This window comes from Orycteropus afer, unplaced genomic scaffold (assembly GCF_000298275.1).
Source record: "Orycteropus afer afer isolate SDZICR_OR568_19922 unplaced genomic scaffold, OryAfe1.0 scaffold00040, whole genome shotgun sequence".
NCBI classification, from domain to species: Eukaryota; Metazoa; Chordata; class Mammalia; order Tubulidentata; family Orycteropodidae; genus Orycteropus; species Orycteropus afer.
The window spans coordinates 1,569,526-1,588,879 of record NW_006921627.1 but is presented as its reverse complement, the minus strand read 5'-3'; the positions used below and the strand labels follow the sequence as shown (position 1 = coordinate 1,588,879).

Here is a 19,354-nt window from a genome sequence, read left to right as displayed (position 1 = left end):
AAGGCTCAGGGTTCCAAGATTATCTTCTGTGTCTGTGTTAATTGGTTTCCCTTTTCTTTGTTGAAGAGCATCTGTGTAGTCCTTCTGCCTAGTCCGCCATCTTGTCGGAACTCTATCAGTTAGTTTTTAAGTCAGTTGTATTTTTATGCAAACCTAGCATATTTTAATTCTGGTTCTTAAAAGTTATATTTGAAGCTATGTATTAGTCCTGCACATTAATTTAAGGAGCATTTATTGACTGCTTGCTGTGCAATAGCTAATGTGCCAGACAGGGGAGGGAGTAAAAAATGGCATTTCAGAATGGCACAATCTAGTGGCCAGAATTCAGGCTCATTGCTCTAGATGTCGAATTCTTAAAGCTTGAATTTTATGTTAAGTATGTGTTTACCTTCCTTTTTAACAATGCTAAGGACTTGTGAGGATGCAGGAGACCTGTGGTGGTGTTACCTTGTGTTGTATATAGGGTTGTTATGAGTTGGAGCAGACTCGATGGCATTTAACAATAGTGACTTCTCATGGATTTGTCTTCTCCCTCCTCCCATTTTCTTTATGTTTAGAAAGATGAATTTTGTTGTTCTGCTTTTAGAGTCCAGATGTGGTTTGGTATGGTCTATAGAGATTATAAATTATATATAGTTCTGATTAAAGGGAACTTGCTCTTATATAACACTCTCAGAACAACACTGAGACTTTTTGGCAGTGCTTTGATTCTTGTCATGGGAACCTCTGTGTTCTAGAGCTATAAAGCTATCTTCTGCACAGTGTCCTTTTGGTCCTATTAATTTTTGTGCTCTGTAATTTTTCTTTTAACAAGCCTGTAACATATCAGAGTTTAGTTGCTGAGTATAGAAAGTCAAACAAGATAAAGACAACTAAATCAGTGATGTGTGGGATAAGCTCTGATAGGGAACAGTGCTATGTGGAGGATACCATTGGCCTCAGCAAATACATCTAAATTAGGCTTGGGATCAAGAAAGGCCTCCCCAGCCACGGTAGCAGAGCTTGAGCTAAGTTTTGAAGAAGCAAGTATGAGTTAACTACATGTGTTGTGGGGGGTGAATTTAAGAGGTAAAAACTAGACAGTAGACAGTGGCGATTTTGACTGTTGCTTTTTAGGGTAAGGGGAAATTGGAGGGATTCAGACTTATGATCGTGAGACCAGTTACGAGGTTAACATAATAATTAAATGACAGGTGATGATGACATTGAACTAAAGTTATGATGATGGGAATAAAAAATAGGGGGCTATAAGAGACATGTTAAGCCAAAAGAAAAAAAGGTCATTCTGTAGTTCTACACTCAAAGTGTGAGTGAGAAAGGATACTGTGCTACTTCCCAGGATTGTGCTTTTGGGTAACCGAGATATGGAGGAATTTTTTTTTTCCCCCAACCATATACCAAATTGAGAGGTAAGTAAATAAAACATCCAGGTACCCATCACATAGTTTCAACAGTAATCAACTTAAAGTTAATCTTGTTTCATCTGTTTACCCCCATCCAAATTATTTGAAGTAAATCACAGACATATGTCATTTCATCCGTAATATTTAAAGTATTTTCAAAGTATTTGTCTATTCAAAATACAATGACTTAAGAAAAAAACACATTAAAAAAAATTCCTTAATACTATCAAATCTCCCCATTTGTCTCTTTATTTTATTTTATTTTGTATATTTTGTTTGAATCAGCATCCACGTAAGCAACTACATACTGTAGATGATTCTGTCTTTTGAATTTTTTTATATCTATAGTTTTACCCCTTTTTGTCATTATTTATTTGTTGGAGAAACCAAGTTTCTCTTTTCCTGTAGAGTTTCCTGTTTGGATTTTGCTTATTTTTACCTATGGAATCATTTTACTTATTCCTCTGTTTTCTGTATGCCTTGTAAATTGGTAAGTAGGTTTGATCAAATTCAGACAACCCCCCCCCCACCAAGAATTCATAATAGGTGATGGTGTTATTGCCATTAGGAGGCACACATAATATCTGGTTGTTTCTCTTCAAGATGTTAACCACCATGAATGATCATTGGCTAGATTTGTTTCATTAGAGGTTGCAAAGTGGTAATACTTTAATTCTGTTATTAACTTGAATACCTTTATAGAGAGAAACGTCTCATCCAAACATTGGGTTGTCCTGAGATTTAGTTTGTATAGATAAGGGCAAGATATCTGAGTATCATTTCCCTTCTTTGTTTACCAGGTTCCAAAATACTGAGTTGGTTCTCTAGAGAGAAATGTTTAAAGTGGAGATGTCTAGTTGCTCTCTGTGTGTGTGTGTGTGTGTGTGTGTGTGTGTGTCTGTGTGTGAAGGAAGCAAAATCACCTGAGAATGATTGGGAAATAATATTGATGGGTTAATATGTTTAAGAGAGGTAAATAAACAAATATTTGGAATGGCCACAGAGTGAATGGGAGAGGGGTTTTTGTGGATTCTTATTTTGATGATGGAGATAAGTGGATTTGTAGTGGTACCAGTATAGATGTGTGAGTCAGTTGTTTTTCATTTTTCTATTCTAGTGCCTGCACAACTGTATATGAGAACAAAAATGCAGTAATTGTTAATCAGTTTGGGATTTTTTAGGGTGGTATAGAGAGGGATTGAGGTGGTGGAGAATTAATTATTTCCTGCCAGAATTAAAGGGAGAGTGGAACTGAAGTGACTGGTTGTAGTTGGGGTTGGCAGGAAGGTAGGTTGGATAGGGAGAGAAATGCACAGTGACTTAAATGAAAAAGACACTCAGTAAATATATGGTAGAATTAATAGATGATGAGAACTTTTGTACTGAGAGAAAATACAGAGTTTCATGAACTAGGGACTCCAGACTAGCCAGAGTAGGTATTTTTGATGTAAGAGTGAGTTAAGGGATAAAAGGATAGAAGGTTAAGAATCTGCGAGTGAGACATGTTAAGATCTCACAAGTAGAACATCTTTGGATTATGGGGTAATACGGAATTTGGTTATGGCAGTGGGGTGCTACAGTTCAGTGGACATAATATATTGAAGATCAAAAAGGAATTGTAGAGTGCTGGATGAGTAGTAGGTAGGATTTTGAAACCATTTAGATTGATAAGAGATAGATAAGGAGATTACACCTATAAGGTAATGGTTGGGAAGTTAGTGAATAACAGGGAAAGACAGAGAAGTAGAGCTGGATTGGTGAGCCTCAAAAAATGTTTATTCATGGTTAGAGATAATTAAGAAGGGGTCTGCCTTCCCCTTCTGACAATGTGGAATATGGCTGTTGAGAGAATAAGCAGCCACCTCCATTTACCCTATTCTTAGTGCAGGCAGAGCGTTTAGGAGAAAGTTTTGTTATGACCAGGAAATGGAGGATATTGCCAAATGGCTATGCATAGAGTTTAAACCAATTTATACTCTCACCAACAATGTATGAGATCACTCGTTTCCTATATGGGCTATTCCTTAACATACCTGGTTTTTAGAAAACAAACAAAAAAACCCCACAGGGCTGATAAGACAATTTTCTGTTTAATTAGATTTATAATTGATATAACGGAAGTTTGCTTCACTTCATTCTGTATTCAGTGATGCTTAGCTTCCAGAATGCTGCTGTTTCTTGCCATTTTATCTTTCGTAGGCTGGGCCTATTAAAGTGATCAAAACTCCCAGTGTTGTGCTGTGCGATCAGTGCACCTAATCTGTGCTAACATTTGTTTAGCAAAATGGTGTATGTGGGTTACTGATAAACATTGCTAATGCACAGCTACAGAGTGGTACTACCTTTCAGTAACCTGCCTTTCTTCCCACATCTCCTTCAGCCATCCTTGTGTCTGGCACTTATTTTGCCCCTAATTCTCCAAGGTGTTGTACCACCCCCTTGTAGTTCATAACACTTAATTATGTCTAACCCTCTTCACCTCTACTCTCTAAACCTCCCCTCAAAAAAAAAAAAATCACACCACCACCACCAACTCCTGTCTCTAGGCCTGTGAATGATTACCTTTCCATTCCTGGCAGCTTTCTCTTTGGGCTAGACAGCCTGGCATATTTTAATGCTGGGGAAAGAAGTGTTCCACCCTAAGCCTAGATTGTACTTTTTGTGCAGGCTGTCTAATTTCTCAACATAACAGCTAACACTACTTCGAAAACATCCAGTGGGGAAATGAGCATGCTTGTATCATCCCTGTGGGCTGTGGCTACTTAGTCTTCTGGTTTTCAAAACAACTCATGGCTTGCCTCTCAAATGACCCTAGAAGCAATTGTTTTGGCTTGTGTAAGTCATAGTACTTACAGTCAATCACTGTCTACTATTACATTTAATTATTTAGCATACTTGTAATTACACACATCATTAAATATATCCCAGGTTAACTCTGTTAAGTTTTATACGATCATAACACTAACCTCGGTTTGTGAATGCTGTGTCTCTGTAGTTTGTCGCTTATGCTGAACAATTAAAGACTCACAATATAAAGAGAACCCTGGTGAAGATCTCTGAGTATTGATCACATAACTCTGATCATGTATATATATTTTGCTAACTCCTAGAATGCTGCATCTGTTTTTGCTGAAGTTAGGGTAAAAGAGACCAAACTTAGAGTGTCTATTAAATGCCAGACACTTATATTAAAAAAAACCCCTCCAAACTCACTGCCTTTGAGTCGATTCTGCCTCATAGCAACCCCTCCTTTGTTTCCATTCATTTAATTCTTACAAAAACTCTATAATGTAAGTAAACTCACTGCTGTCGAGTCGGGTCCAACTCATATAGCGACCCCTCCTTGAGTTTCCGAGGTGTCACTACAGAAGTAGATTTCCCAAATCATCCTTCCAAGGAGTGGCTGGTGGGTTTGAACCACCAGCCTTCTGGTTAGCAGTCAAATGCCTTAGGCACCTCCCAGATCAGGAAGTTAAAGCTTAGACTGATTGAACTGTTCTCTTCTAGTCTTGGAGATGCTTGGTTTTGAGCCAGTTCAGATGAAGATAATAATACCTACCTTGCAAGGTTGTTGAAGGGTTATAAATAGTATATATGTAAAGTATCACACATGATGCCTGAAACAGAAATTATTCTACAGACATGTTTCCTGTTCTCAGTAGTTTTATGATCTAGAAACCCCCAAAATATCCTAGCCTTTGCTTGATCTTCATCTCTAAAGGTAATCCATTACATTTTGAGTCACAGCATGAAATTATGTACGAATAGCTCTTCCATGACTCTCATTTCTTTGCTTTTGTATACTACTCTCTGACCTAATTTGTTGTTGTTGTTGTTATGTGCCGTTGAGTCAGAGCTGACTCATAGTGACCCCTCCTTGGGTTTCCGAGGCAATATTACTTCGGAAGTCTATTGCCCCATCTTCCTTCCGAGGAATGGCTGGTGGGTTTGAACCGCCAGCCTTCTGGTTAGCAGTCAAGTGCCTTAGGCACTTAATAAACCAAAATATGAGCATTAAAAAACTAAATTTCTGTCTTAAACCGTGTCACTGGAGCATTACCTAAATTGGAAAGAAAATAAAAAACAGATTAAAACTCTTGTTGTTTGCTGTCTTAAGAGTAAATACATTTCCTGGTATCTCTTAATTTTTTTCATAGATACTTTTTTCAGGGCAGTGGGAGGTAATTTTTGGAGATGTAATCACAATCATGCAATTCACTGACTTAAAGTGTACAATTCAGTAGTCTTTAGTATAGTCGCAGAATTGTGTGGCTGTCACCACAGTTTTTCTCACCTCTAAGAGAAAACCTGAACCCTTTAGCGGTCCCTCCTAATACCCTCTTCCTTCTTATCCCCTGGCACTAATCTACTTTCTGTCACACTTCATATGTAATAATGCTGTTAGTGTAATATCCACACTGGAGAAAGTTCATGTGTAAACATGATGAAAATATTTTAAACTTTCCAGTAACACAAGTCAGTTCGGATCATGTGTTGATTTTGTTAACCAAACCAAAACCAAACTCACTGCCATCGAGTCTGGTCTGACTCATCACGATCCCTCCTTGGGTTTCCAAGGTGGTATCACTACGGAAGTAGATTGCCCAACTTTTCTTCCACAGAGTGGCTGGTGGGTTTGAACTGCCATCCTTCTGGTTAGCAGTCAAATGCCTTAGGCACTATGCTACCAGAGCTCTCTTGCTTTAGTTAAGGAGGTTATTAAGGATTATATTGTCATTCTCCCCCCAGTCATTCCTTTATTACTTTGAATATCTAAATACTATCCAGTACATTTACAATGGAGATGAATTGCCCCTAAGGGAGTGAAAATTGGTTCTTGGGAGGTGAAAAAAATTTATAGTATATTTATACATACATATGCATATATAATATATATAATATATCTGTGATACTAAAATTTTATGGAAGGTAGGGGCAATTAGGGAGAAAAAAAATCTTTAAAGACTCCTTAGAGGGAAAAGTGTGTTGAGAAACATTGTTCAACGGTATAAAACAGAGATGTTAGAGTATTAAATTGTTAGTGATTGTTTAGTCAAACCTTGTTCTGTAGTATTTAACATAAGGCACAGAGGTGAAATAACTTATTTCACTTCATAAATATTTGAGTACCTATTATGGGAGCTCTGTTAGCGTAGTGCCTAAGGCACTTGACTGCTAACCAGAAGGCTGGTGGTTCAAACCCACCAGCCACTCCTTAGAAGGAAGGTGGGGCAATCTACTTCCAGAGTGATACTGCTTCAGAAACCCAAGGGAGGGGTTGCTGTGAGTCGGTCTGACTGGACAGCACATAACAACAACAACAACAACAACAACAACATTATGTGCCAAGCATTCTGCTATCTAAGAAGATAAAAAAGTGGAAAGACCTTTTGCTTCTCTTAGGAGAAGTCTTACAAACAAGTATGGTATGGTTATTGCTTTTGTGGAAATGTATATATACCCAAGGTAATTGTGAACTCAAGGAAGGGTCACATGTCTGTTTGGGAGAGACGGGGAGAGTCCTGAAAGAGAACTGTGGGTAAGTCCTGAATCTTGTCATACTCTATTAGGCATCTGTCTTAGTTCTCTAGTGCTGCTATCACAGAAATATGTGCTATCCACATATTTGGATATTATACTTGTGGTATTTTTACAAACAGAAATTTCTTCTCTTATAGTTTAGAAGGCTAAAAGTCCTAATTCAGAGTGCTGGCTCTAGGGGAGAACTTTGTCTCTTTGGATTCTGGTTGGAGACCCCTAAACCTTTGGTTTCAGCTCTCTGCCTTTCAGGCCCACTGGAGCAAGCTAAAGGCTTCTCCTGACTTAACAGTGCAGGGGGTTGATGAACTCAAGATTGGTAGGCAAGATAGCAGGCTACTAGCTGCTGAGACTGACAAATCCAAGATTGGCAGGTAACTTAAGATTGGTAGGCTGATAATTGGCTCACACATAGCAGGCTACTCGTTCAAGTCTAGGAACTGGAGATGATGATGAGCCAAACACAGAATCCTTTCCAAATATGCTGGAAGCAGTACCCACCCCAAGACAGCTCCCTTTCAATTGATTATCTGCTCACAGCAGATCCCACCATGGAATTGATTACACCACGTCAGTAACTACATCCAGCTGCCAAACCCCTCAAAATCACAGTCTAGCCAGGTTGATACATAACCTTAAGTACCACAGCATCTGTAGTATTTAGTTGTTTTTCAAGCTTGAATGTGATTTAGAACCATTAGGGAGCTAATTTAAAATGAAATTTCTAAAGCCTCATTGCAGAGAGTATGATTTAGAATTGGGTTCAAGAGATTCTGATGCATGTGGTTTAAGGTTGACTGTGCTTTGGGTAACACTGCTTTATTATTATTATTTTTTTTTTTTTTTTTTTTTTTTTTTATTGTGGTAAAATAGATCTTACAAAAGTTGCCATTTCAACAATTTTATGTCCTCAGAATTTTTAAAATTGTGATTTGGGTGAAATTTTACAGACCAGATTCATTTTCCAGTCAGCGGTTTATGCATGTTTTGTTCTGTGACATTGGTTACAGTCTCCACAGTGTAACAGTTCTTTTCCCACTTTTCCCTGTAGTCACCTTTTGTCTGTGTCCTTCTTTCCTATGCATTCCTGTCTTCTGAGCTTTCTCCCCGTGCAAATACTGCTCTTCTGATCTCCCAGGATTGATTGTTCTAATCAATGTACCTACTTGGTGTAATTGTTCAGCTCATAGGCCTGTGTTGTGTCTGGAAGTTAAGCCACAGGAGTGAGTTCAATTCCAGGCCTGAAGGGTGATTGGGACCATAGCCTTACAGGTTTCACCAGTCTCTATCTGATCAGATAGAATACCAGAAAGATGTTTACTTGTATTTTATTGACTATGCAAAGGCATTTGATTGTGTGGATCATGACAAATTATGGATAACATTGAGAAGAATGGGAATTCCCGAGCACTTGATTGTACTCATGAGGAATGTGTACCTTGGCCAGGAGGCTGTTGTTCGAACAGAACAAGAGGACACTACATGGTTTAAAATCAAGAAGGGAGTGCATCAGGGTTGTATTCTTTCTCCACACTTATTCAATCTATATGCTGAGCAAATAATCCGAGAAGCTGGACTATGTGAAGAAAAACGTGGTATCAGGATTGGAGGAAGAATCATTAACAACCTGAGATATGCAGACGATACAATTTGGCTTGCTGAAAGTGAGGATGACTTAAGGCACCTACTGATGAAGGTTGAAGAATACAGTCTGCAGTATGGATTACATCTCAATATAAAGAAAACAAAAATCCTCACAACTGGACCAATGAGCAGCATCACAATAAATGGAGAGAAGATTGAGGTTGTCAAAGAATTCATGTTGTTTGGTTCTACAATCGATGCCAACGGGAGCAGCAGTCAGGACATTAGACGACGTGTAGCATTGGGAAAGTCAACTGTGAAGGAACTGTTTCAAGTGCTGAGGAGCAAGGATATCTCCTTGAGGACTAAGGTGCGCCTGACACAAGCCATGATATTTCCAATCGCCTCGTATGCATGTGAGAGCTGGACAATGAATAAGGAAGACCGAAGAAGAGTTGATGCTTTTGAGTTGTGGTGCTGGCGAAGAATGCTGAAAGTACCATGGACTGCAAAAAGAACTAACAGATCTGTCCTGGAGGAAGTGCAGCCAGAATGCTCCTTGGAAGCAAGAATGGCCAGACTTCGTCTCACCTATTTTGGTCATGTTGTCAGAAGGGACCATTCCCTGGAGAAGGATGTCATGCTTGGTAGGGTGGAGGGTCGACGAAAGAGAGGGAGGCCTTCAAGGAGATGGATTGATACGGTGGCTGTGATGATGGGCTCAAGTACAGCAGGGATTGTGGGGCTGGCGCGGGATCGGGCAGTGTTTCGTTCTGCTGTGCATGGGTTCGCTATGATTCGGAAACGACTCGACGGCACTTAACAACAACAACAACAACAACATCTGATCAGTAAGCCTGGTCTTTTTTATGGTTTTGAGTTTTGTTCCACATCCTTTTACTCTACCTAGGATCTCCTGCACTGATGCCTTTCTTGGTGGTTGACAGTAATAGCCAGGCACCCTCTAGTTCTTCTTGTTTCAGAGTCATGTAGGCTGAGGTTTCTATGGTCCACTAGTCCCTTGGACTAATTGTTTCCATGCATCTTTGATTGATTGATTGATTTTTTAAACTCTCCTTTGCTCTGAACAAGGACAGACCAATCATTGCATCTTACATGGCCGCTTGCAAGCTTTTAAGACACTAGTTGTTACTCACCAAAATAGAATGTAGAACAATGTTTTTGTGCCACTTGAGCTTTATGTCCCCCATGACCATAGTCCTGAGCGTGCAGGTCCAGCGACTCATTTCCTCAAGGTGCTTGGTTGTGGCTAAGAAGTTATCTCAACTTTGCCTCCTGATTTAGGATATTTATATGGAAGGTTGGGCAGTCCTACTTCCGTAGTGATACTGCCTCGGAAACCCAAGGAGGGGTCGCTATGAGTCAGGGCCGACTCAACGGTAAACAACAACAACAACGTATGGACTTTTTAAAATAGCAAGTAATACTGTCTGCCAAACCTATATATGGTCATGGGTATATTCCCATTTGCCTACCCATACCTGATCTTCTTGCCTGTCTAATTTCTTTTTATTAATAATACAGTATTGTGAATGTAATAATATTTACCTTTGTTGTTTGAGCTCTGGTGGCATAGTGCCTGAGGCATTTAACTGCTAACCAGAAGGCTGGTGGGTTTGAACTCCTTGGAAGGAAGACTGGGCAATTTACTTCTGGAGGATAGTGCCTTGGAAACCCAAGGAGGGGTCGCTATGAGTCGAATGGACTCGATGGCAGTGAGGGTTGAGGTTTTTAATTGTCTGTACTTCTTGCACACCTCTCTGTGTCATCTATTTCCTTAGTGATATTGTGCTAGTCACATACTCTTGTTATATTGCCTTACCCTTCACCCAAATCAGTACATATCTCTTATCCATAGCAGTTTTTCCTCCCATCCCATCCCCTTTCCTCCCATCCGTGGTGGTAACCAACAGAGAAAGTTTCTTTCTGTATAAATCTTTCTTTGACTTTTCTTTCTTTTAAATAATAATAATGTACCCATACAATATTTGTCCTTCTGTAATTGTCTTTTTTCACTTATGATAACATTCTCCACGTTCATCCACGTTATGAGGTGTTTATGAGGTGTTTTGTGGCTTCATTGTTCTTTAATGTTGCATAATAGTGTTTATGTGCAATAGTTTGATTATCCACTCATCCGTTGATGGGCACTCAGACTGTTTCCATCTCTTTGCTGCTGTAATAGTGCTATGATGAGCATGGGTATACATATATTTATTTGTGTCCTGGCTCTCACTTCTTTGGGATGAATATACCTAGTACTAGGATGGCTGGATCAAATGGTATTTCTGTTTCCAACATTTTAAGGAAGTGTCGTACTGTTTTCCACAGTGATTGTACCATTTTACAATCCCACCAGCAGTGTATAAAGAGTTCCAATCTCTACACACCCTTGCCAGCATTTGTTGTTTTCTGTCTTATTGAACTTTGCTGTTATTGCTGGAATGAGATGATATCTCATTGTTGTTTTGATTTGCGTGTCTTTAATGGCTAATGATCGTGAACATTTCTTCATATGTTTGTTAGCCACATGAATATCTTCTTTGGTGAAATGTCTGTTCATGTCCTCTGCCCATTTTTAAATGGCTTGTTTGTCTTTTTGATGTTGAGGTATTGAAGCTTTCTATAAATTTTAGAGATCAGTTCCTTGTCAGATATGTTGTTGTTGAATATTTTTTCCCAATCTGTTGGTTCTCTTTTTATTCTTTTGAAGTCTTTTAATGCACATAAGAATTTAATTTTCAGAAGGTCACAGTCATCTAGTTTATCTTTTGCTGTTTGTGCATTTTTGGTTATACTTGATAGTCAGTGCTATAAAATAGGGCTCCCAAGCTTGCCCTCTTTTTTTCTTTGATTAGCTTTATAGTTTTTAGTTTTACATTTATGTCTTTGGTCCATTTGAGTTAGATTTTGTTTATGGTGTGAGGTATGGATCTTGTTTCATTGTACTGCAGATGAATATCCCATTTTACCAGCACCATTTTTTAAAGAGACTACCTCTTACCCATTTAAGGGGTTCTGCCCGTTTGTGAAAGATTCCCAGTTCTGTTCCACTGGTCGATGTGTGTGTCATTGTACCAGTACCAGGCAAGGAAAACACTGTTGTAAATGGTAACAGGAAAAATTTTTCTGGGGCAAACACTGAACTAACTTTGCTTTAGGTATTGACCTTTCCGGCTATGGCTTCTATTCCTTTTCCAGCAGCCTAGAAATAAATACTCCCAACCATGCATTCGAACCCATTTTTTTTCTAGTTATGCTGTAGTTGTTTTCGACCTACCTGGCTTGCTTATATTCTCTGTCTCTCTGTGTGTGTGTGTGTGTGTGTGTACACCAATTTCTTTTGTAGCCCTTTAGGAACACGGGACATCTTAATTTACTACTATTCAGAATAAAGACAAAATACTAATCCTGTTGTCTTATCTGGTCAGAAAGACCTAGATTGTGGTCTTAAATCCTGGATGCTATAAGAGAAAAGATAATGCAAAGTTAAGGGGGATTTGAAGAGGAGAGACTGTTTAGCTTAGAAAGATTTCCTGAGCAGTGTCCAAGCATAGGCTGAATTGCTACTTGTTGAAGTTGTAGAGCAGAATGTAAAAAAATCTCAGATATGTACAGGGCCAGACAGGGAATTTAATGAGTGTGTTGTCCTGATGTGCAGTAGGTGAATTTCTGCAGAGTGCACATCCAATCTAAAAGGAGACACCTACCCTTTAGCCACAGTTGACACCTGTCCTGAAGAACTGTGTTCCAGAGTTTCTGATTTTCCAAGGGAAGGGTAATACCCAGATTTTTATGCAAACTCATCTAAATATTTTTTTTAACATTGGACGATCAGTTAAAAGCAATAAAAATAAAACTACAAAAAAACCAAACTCACTGCTGTTGAGTTGATTCTGACTCATAGCGACCCCAATTGGGTTTCCAAGGCTGTAAATTTTTATGAAAGCAGACTGTCCCATCTTTCTTCCACAGAGCAGCTGGTGTGTTCAGAACCATCGACTTTTTGGTTATCAGCCAAATGCCTTAACCACTATACCACCAGAGCTCCTTAAAAATAAAACTATGGACCAAAATAAACATTTCTGCATGCTACCAGTTTATAGTCTTTTATAATCTCTTATTTTATGATAAAGTAAAACTTTGACTAGATGACCCATAAATCCTTTCAAATTCTGAAATTCTGAACTTCCTGAGCAGAAAGCCCATAAATAGGAATTTACTTATTTATAAGATGCAGACCTTCTCAGCAAGCTTGGAAAGGAAGGTAGAATTTGGAGACAGGATTGTATCATTCTTGTACATTATTGGCTAGAATTAGCTTGTCTCACAGTGAGATAGATTCCTGTTGCAGTGCCTGTCTTTCTCCCATCTCTAGATTTAGGGAGCTGGAGTACTGGTGCCATAGTGGTTAAGTGCTTGGCTGCTAAGCGAAAGGATCACAAGCTGAACCCCAGCTGCTCCTAGGGAGAAAGATGTGCCATTCTGTTTCTCTGTAAAGATTACAGCCTTGGAAACCCTATGGGGGAATTCTACAGGCTGGTTATAGCCTAGGGAACCCTATGGGGAGTTTCTCCGGGCAGTTCTACTCTCCTGTAGAGTTGCTATGCTTTGGAATTGACTAGGAGAAAACAGGTACGGTTTGGTTTGAAGACCCTTTTGAGCCACAGTTTTACAGTGGTTAAGATCTCCACTGCTAAGTGAAAGGTCAGCAATTCTATCAGCCACTCTGCATGAGAAAGACGTGGCAGTCTGTTTCCTGAGGGCAGTTGTACCCTCTCCTTAGGGTTGCCAGGAGTTGGAATCATCTTGACAGCAGTGGGTTTGGTTTGATTTTTTTGGTTAAGTCCCCTTTAGTGCTATCTATGCTGAGAAGGCAGTTTTCTGGGAAATGAGCAAGTGAGGTCAGTCACAGGGTATCAATTTTTGCCTAGTCCAATGTGTGGAGAGGCTCTATATACAATTTGCCTGGAATTAGATTTACTAGATCTCCTTTTACTCCAACGAAAAATTAATAGGAACCGGTCTCTGCAGTTCAGCCCAGTTAAATGATGATTTTTTGCATATCTGTCCTGTCTCCTTAGACTGTTAAGTGACTTTCTGATTGTTAGTTAATATATCAGATGTTCTAGAGTATACTATGTAACAAATTAGATTTTGGGCCATAGAATGAATATCAGTAATCCTCCAAGGGGGTTGGATATCCGAAAAGGTAAATTCCTTAACTTCTTCACTTTCATGGCATACAATTTGCTGTTATTTTAATTATGCTTAATTACAATCAAAGCTGAATTCAGCCTTTAAATAAAGTTTTACACACAATAAAACAAGCCTTGATTACTTTGATTATAGCAACAACATTACCTGTCTCTAGGGCATCCAATAGAAAATTGGAGTGATGTAAGATGACTTGGGTCAATTAAGAGTTCTTTAGATGCTGCTTGATTGTTTCTACGTTTGACATGTATTTTAGTAAACTTGCTTAATGGTCTGTCATCACATATTTAAGCCACAGGAATGCTCTTTTGGAATTAATTACTCCTTGGGTAACTGGGTTTGAAAAACTGATACTTGCGTCATTACCAATTCTGACAAACTTTTTCTTAAATTGAGATGCCTTTTGTACCACTTTCAGAATGGCTATGCAGTGTTGACTGAGTTTGTCACCAGTGAGTTTTCCCCAACCAGGGAAGTCCTATATCTATCCTTGGCCAGGAAAGAGGTTGTATAAATAGCTGATGCACATACTCAAGAGGAGGGGGAGGAGGGGAATTTGGAGTGTTGGGCCCCGTATGTGAGAAACTCTGGTTTTTGTTTTAGGGTAATTAATGTTTCCTTGAATTGAGCTAAACTTCTTGGGCTCTTGTGCTTCTGGCTTTCCATTCTGAATTGGCAACCTTTAGGCTTGGGCCTGAGGTGCAGGGAGCAGAGTTTGTATTTCCTGTCATCCCTAAATGAATGAAGTAACATGAGAGCAGTGTTTTCTTAAGCTTGGACTTGAGGCTGGAGAATGGGTTATGGACATGGATGGTGAAAACATCCCCCCTAGAATGTCAGGGACATGGGAGGCAAAAGACTGTGAGAGGTCACTTGTTATAATCTGACTTCATTTCTTAGAGATACTTTTGTGTTCTCTGGTTGAATGTTTGTGTTATAAGGTGGTCTTCCTCCTGTCTTTCTGCCTCTCTCTCCTCTCCCCCTTCCCCCTTGGCCTCCTAAATTAGATACATTCCCCCTCTGCTCCCAGACGTCTCCATCTCTTCTTCCCCTGACAGAGCAATCATTTATCAAGTTGTTTCATGCGTTGTTGGGAGGGGGGCCCTGGGGACTTGAGTTTGTTTCACCCCTTTGTTGGAGCTCCACAGGATCATCCAGCTTAGTCTCCAGCCAACTGCTGAGAGTTGCTGGACTCCAGGAGCAAATGTTAAAGGGACCACCTTTTATCTACTTGCTGCTACTTCAACTTCTTTTTATCCTAAATTCTAGCTTGTTGGAACTGTAATCACCAAACATGTACACTTCCTGGATATGTAATCATAAGAGATTTTATTTTCCATTCCTTGTTTGTTTGAATCTCTACCTAGTTATTAAGGATATGTAAATAGATTTTTTATGCTCGCTCCCTCTGTTATTCCTTATTTTCTTGTCTATCCTTTTTTCTGTTTTTCCTTTGGTACCACCACTCTCTTTCCAAGTAACAGATTCTTATAGATAGACTTAGCAAATGGAAGTTCCTAGTTCTGTAGGACATCTCCTTTTTTGGCTATATTTTAACTTAACAAATCATTCTTTCTCCTGATGTCACACTGTTCACTCTCAATAGAAATGCCTAAATAGCATATAGGGTTAAAAAAAATGATTCTAAAGTTTCTTAAACATTAAAATGCAAAGTAAATATTGTTGCTTTTTATGAGGAATTATGCAAGTTTTCCTAAGTATTGAAAAAGGTAAAAGGAAAAACCCACTTAAACCTAAGGATATACTATGAATGTTAACTATTGTTCCTTGACCATGAATTTGAAATATAGATGTTGCTTACTATAGCTATTTTATAGCTTAAAGGGGCAAAGTTATTTTGTGAGTAATAGAAATGAGACTTCAACATTATATGAGTTATAAGAATCCTCTCTATGATCCTGGAACATTTTTCCCAAAATATTTTATTATGAAGACTTTCAAATGAACAGCACAGTTGAAAGGGTTGTGCATTATATTTTGGGCTTTAAAAAAATATTTTGTTGCCAAGCTGAATAAAACATGTACTAATCTCATGATGCATTGTAAAATTATGCTTGGAAGCAAAATAACAACAGAAATGTCCCAGATAACGTTTAAGGTCTGAACTCTAAAATGAGTTTGTTCCAATCTGAGATTGGCTTTCTTGTGTTTATAGTAGGCAAATTAAGGACAGAACCAAAGGTTGTGTAGTACTGGGAATCGTCAAAGTTATTGGGGTCAGTACTTCCCCTCTTCATCAGATGCTTTAGGTTGAAAATATTTTATCACCTTGACCAGACTTGTCAACTGAAAAGTAATTTATAATGAGCAGTAAACTTTCTTGAAGGCTATGAGTTGGTGTTTGCCTGTTGACAAGATAAATTACTGACTTTTAACATCACAAGAAGCCCACAATGTTGTAATAATTTTCTCTTATACAGGTATATTCTTATTATTGGGATGATACTCAGCTATAAGACTTCAGTCATTACTGATTTCCACAATAAAACCTACATAAAATTATACATTGCAAGCAAAAGGATTTTTTCTTGTATTAACATTAATATTCAAATATTACTAATACTTAGTTGTATTTTATGTTAAGAAAGGAGATTTTGAATTAATTCTGAAAATTTAGTGCTTTTCTTTTGCCAGACACTGTTTTTAGCAGCGGTATAGTAATGAACAGAACACAAAAATCTTCTTGAAGCTTGAATTCTGTAGGGGAGAATTATCAGGTGTTTTGTTATTATTTTAAAAATTAAACTGATGTTTATTTTCCATCAACCTTGTCTCTTTTCATTCAGTGGTTGTTACTACCTACTCAGTGGCCTGAGCGGTAGGGACTGGTGACTAGACTTTCTTTACAGACTGAGAACTCCCGTCTTCAGATGGGAATCGCTGAATAGGCAGAGAGGGCACCCACATGCCTTCAGACCATTCTGTAGCCGCCGCTTCTTGTTGTTATTGTTGTTACGTGCTGTCGAGTTGGACCCAACTCCTAGCGACCCCACCTTGGGTTTCCGAGGCTGTATCATTACGGAAGTAGATTGCCGAACCTTACTTCTGAGGAGTGGCTGGTGGGTTTGAACCATCAGCCTTCTGGTTAGCAGTCAGATGCCTTAGGCACTACACTAGCAGAGCTCCTAGCCACCACTTAAGTAGGAGTAAATTCAGGAAATGGAGCAATCCATTCACCCTGAAATCCCTCCTTGGTCATAGCCGTTTCAGCAATGCCCTGCTCTTCCTTTTCAATCTCTTTAGTATCTCTGTAAAAGTAGAGATCAGTCATGATCTCCCATAGGTGCTCATAGTAGATGATGCTAGGCATGTACAGATGATGTGCCATCGTCTACTGTACCAGAACCACTGAGTGAGCTCCCTTGTTGTATGTCATGACAATGTCCACGTAGTATAGAAAGACTCTGTGTAACACAGAGCAGTGATGGGCAGGTTCAAATAAGACGCCTCTGCTAGAGGCTGGTGATCAGCCCTGGGATCAATAACCACCAGAACACCAGACTCCCAAAAGGATACCTGGATCTGGTTAGTGTACTTTTCCAGGAATAAACGCGTCCAGCTCCAGTGGCAGCAGCAGATTTCAGCACTACCTATTGGCTGGTCTTCCTAGAGGACACGACACTGACATCAGCCAGATTTTCAACAGCAACAATGGAAAACGCAGTCGGCAAAAGATTCTCCCAGGTCCTCTTCAGGTTTATGATGTAGATGATGTCACTTTCCTTTGCCAAGTGTGCTGTTCCATTTGCAGGTCAAGATTGCTGCCCCCTAAGTGGGCTCCTGCTGCAGTGATTTTGAGGACATCCTCCTCTTCCTTCATCTTCAGGACATCAAGGGGTTTGGACATTGTGAAAGTTTTCCTTTTAAGTTGAAATAGAACTCAGGACACCACCTTAAGGACCCCTCTCGGGGTAGCATACAAAACCGTTCTGTTTTCTTGATGTTCCACAGCAAGTGCTGGCATATCTCCGCGCACCGCCCCCCCCCCCCCCCCAAGGACTATGTAATAAATGTTTTAGGCTTTGCATGCCAGTTGCTATTGTAGTTACTCAACTCTGCTAAATAAAAGAATAGGCTGGGCTTTGTTTTCAGTAGTTCTGGGTGGTACAGACAGCGTACTTAGCTGCTAACTGAAAGGTTGGAGGTTTGAGTCTGCCAGAGAGGCACCTTGGAAGAAAGGCCTGGTGATCTGCTTTCAAAATATCAGCCATTAAAAACGCTGTGAAGCACAATTCTACTCTGAAACAGGTGGTGGGTCTGCTATGGGTCAGAATCCACTTGACAGAAACTGATTTGTTTTAGTGTTGCAATAAAATTTTACTTATTAAAATGGACAGCAGACTATAGTTTATTGATCCCTGTTCTAAGAAACTGTGGTAACACTGGTTAAAGCATTGGACTGCTAACCAATAGGTTGGTGGTTCAAACGTAACCACTGCTCTATGGGAGGAAAATGAGTCCATCTGCTTCCATAAAGAATTACAGCCTTAGAAACCATACAGGGTGGTTCTACTCTGCCCTATGAAGTCACCATGAATCGGAATCTACTAAATGGAAGTGGGTTTGGTTTGGTGTTCTAAGGTATGAAAGAAAAGACAAACATTAAACTAACTCACTGCCATCGAGTCAGATCCGACTCATAGCGACCCCTCCTTGAGTTTCCGAGGTGGTATCACTACGGAAGTAGATTGCCCAGTGTTCCTTCTGAGGAGTGGCTCGTGGGTTTGAACCGCTAGCCTTCTGGTTAGCAGTCAAATGATGAGAATGTACAAAAATTTTAAAATATTTGTATAGCAAAACATAACACAGAGTAGATGGATAGACGAGAGTTAGGAAAAAAGTATTGGCGAAGTGATGACAGAGAATTAACACTATGTTATACAGACAACCCAGTGAACAATGGGCAAAGGATATAAATAGGCAAGTCACAGAAGTGCACATCTAAATGGTAAACAAATATCTGAAAAGGTGCTCATATGGCTGGCAATGAATAAATAAAAAGAATGGTAACATCTGTTGTTGAAAGTGAAAAGAGTACTGTCATACATTGCTAACAGAAAGTGGGGTTAATGTTTCCTTTTTGAAAATAATCTGGCAACATCTATTAAAATTAAAAATACATATATTCTTTGGCCCAGAAATGCCACTCCTGGGATTTCAGCCCATAGGTGCAAAACTTACAGTATGTAAGGGTTTATTGCAGCATGTTTCTCAGTGGCAAAAACTGGAAATAAAAAGTGAAACTTTACCAGTATAGGAGGGGATGAATAGATTATGGAACTCCCACAGCATAGTATATATCATGTGCCCTTTAAAATGAACTACTTGGAGGGAGTTGATCTTGCATAAGATAGTGAGAAAAGTAACATGCAGAGAGGTGTGGTTGGTATTAATACATTAAGAAAATGCCAATCTCTGTGTGTGTGTATATTAACTGAGAAAACCGGGAAAGAATATATACTTGATTGCTGATATGGGGAGTTAGCAATGTGGGGGCTAAAGAAAAAGAAAAAAAAAAAAAAAGACTGCTTACATAAAAGACCAGAATGAATTGGATGATCACCTTTTAT

At 39.2% G+C, this 19,354-nt stretch overlaps 1 protein-coding gene and 1 pseudogene across 1 annotated transcript in view; one reads left to right on the top strand and one right to left on the bottom strand.

Moving 5' to 3' along the window:
• The window catches only part of LOC103193867 (cat eye syndrome critical region protein 2), a 230,873-nt gene that overhangs the window by 76,432 nt on the left and 135,087 nt on the right, over positions 1-19,354 (top strand). The gene's annotated exons all lie outside the window — the stretch shown is intronic.
• Positions 16,584-17,631, bottom strand: LOC103193759 (annotated as a pseudogene).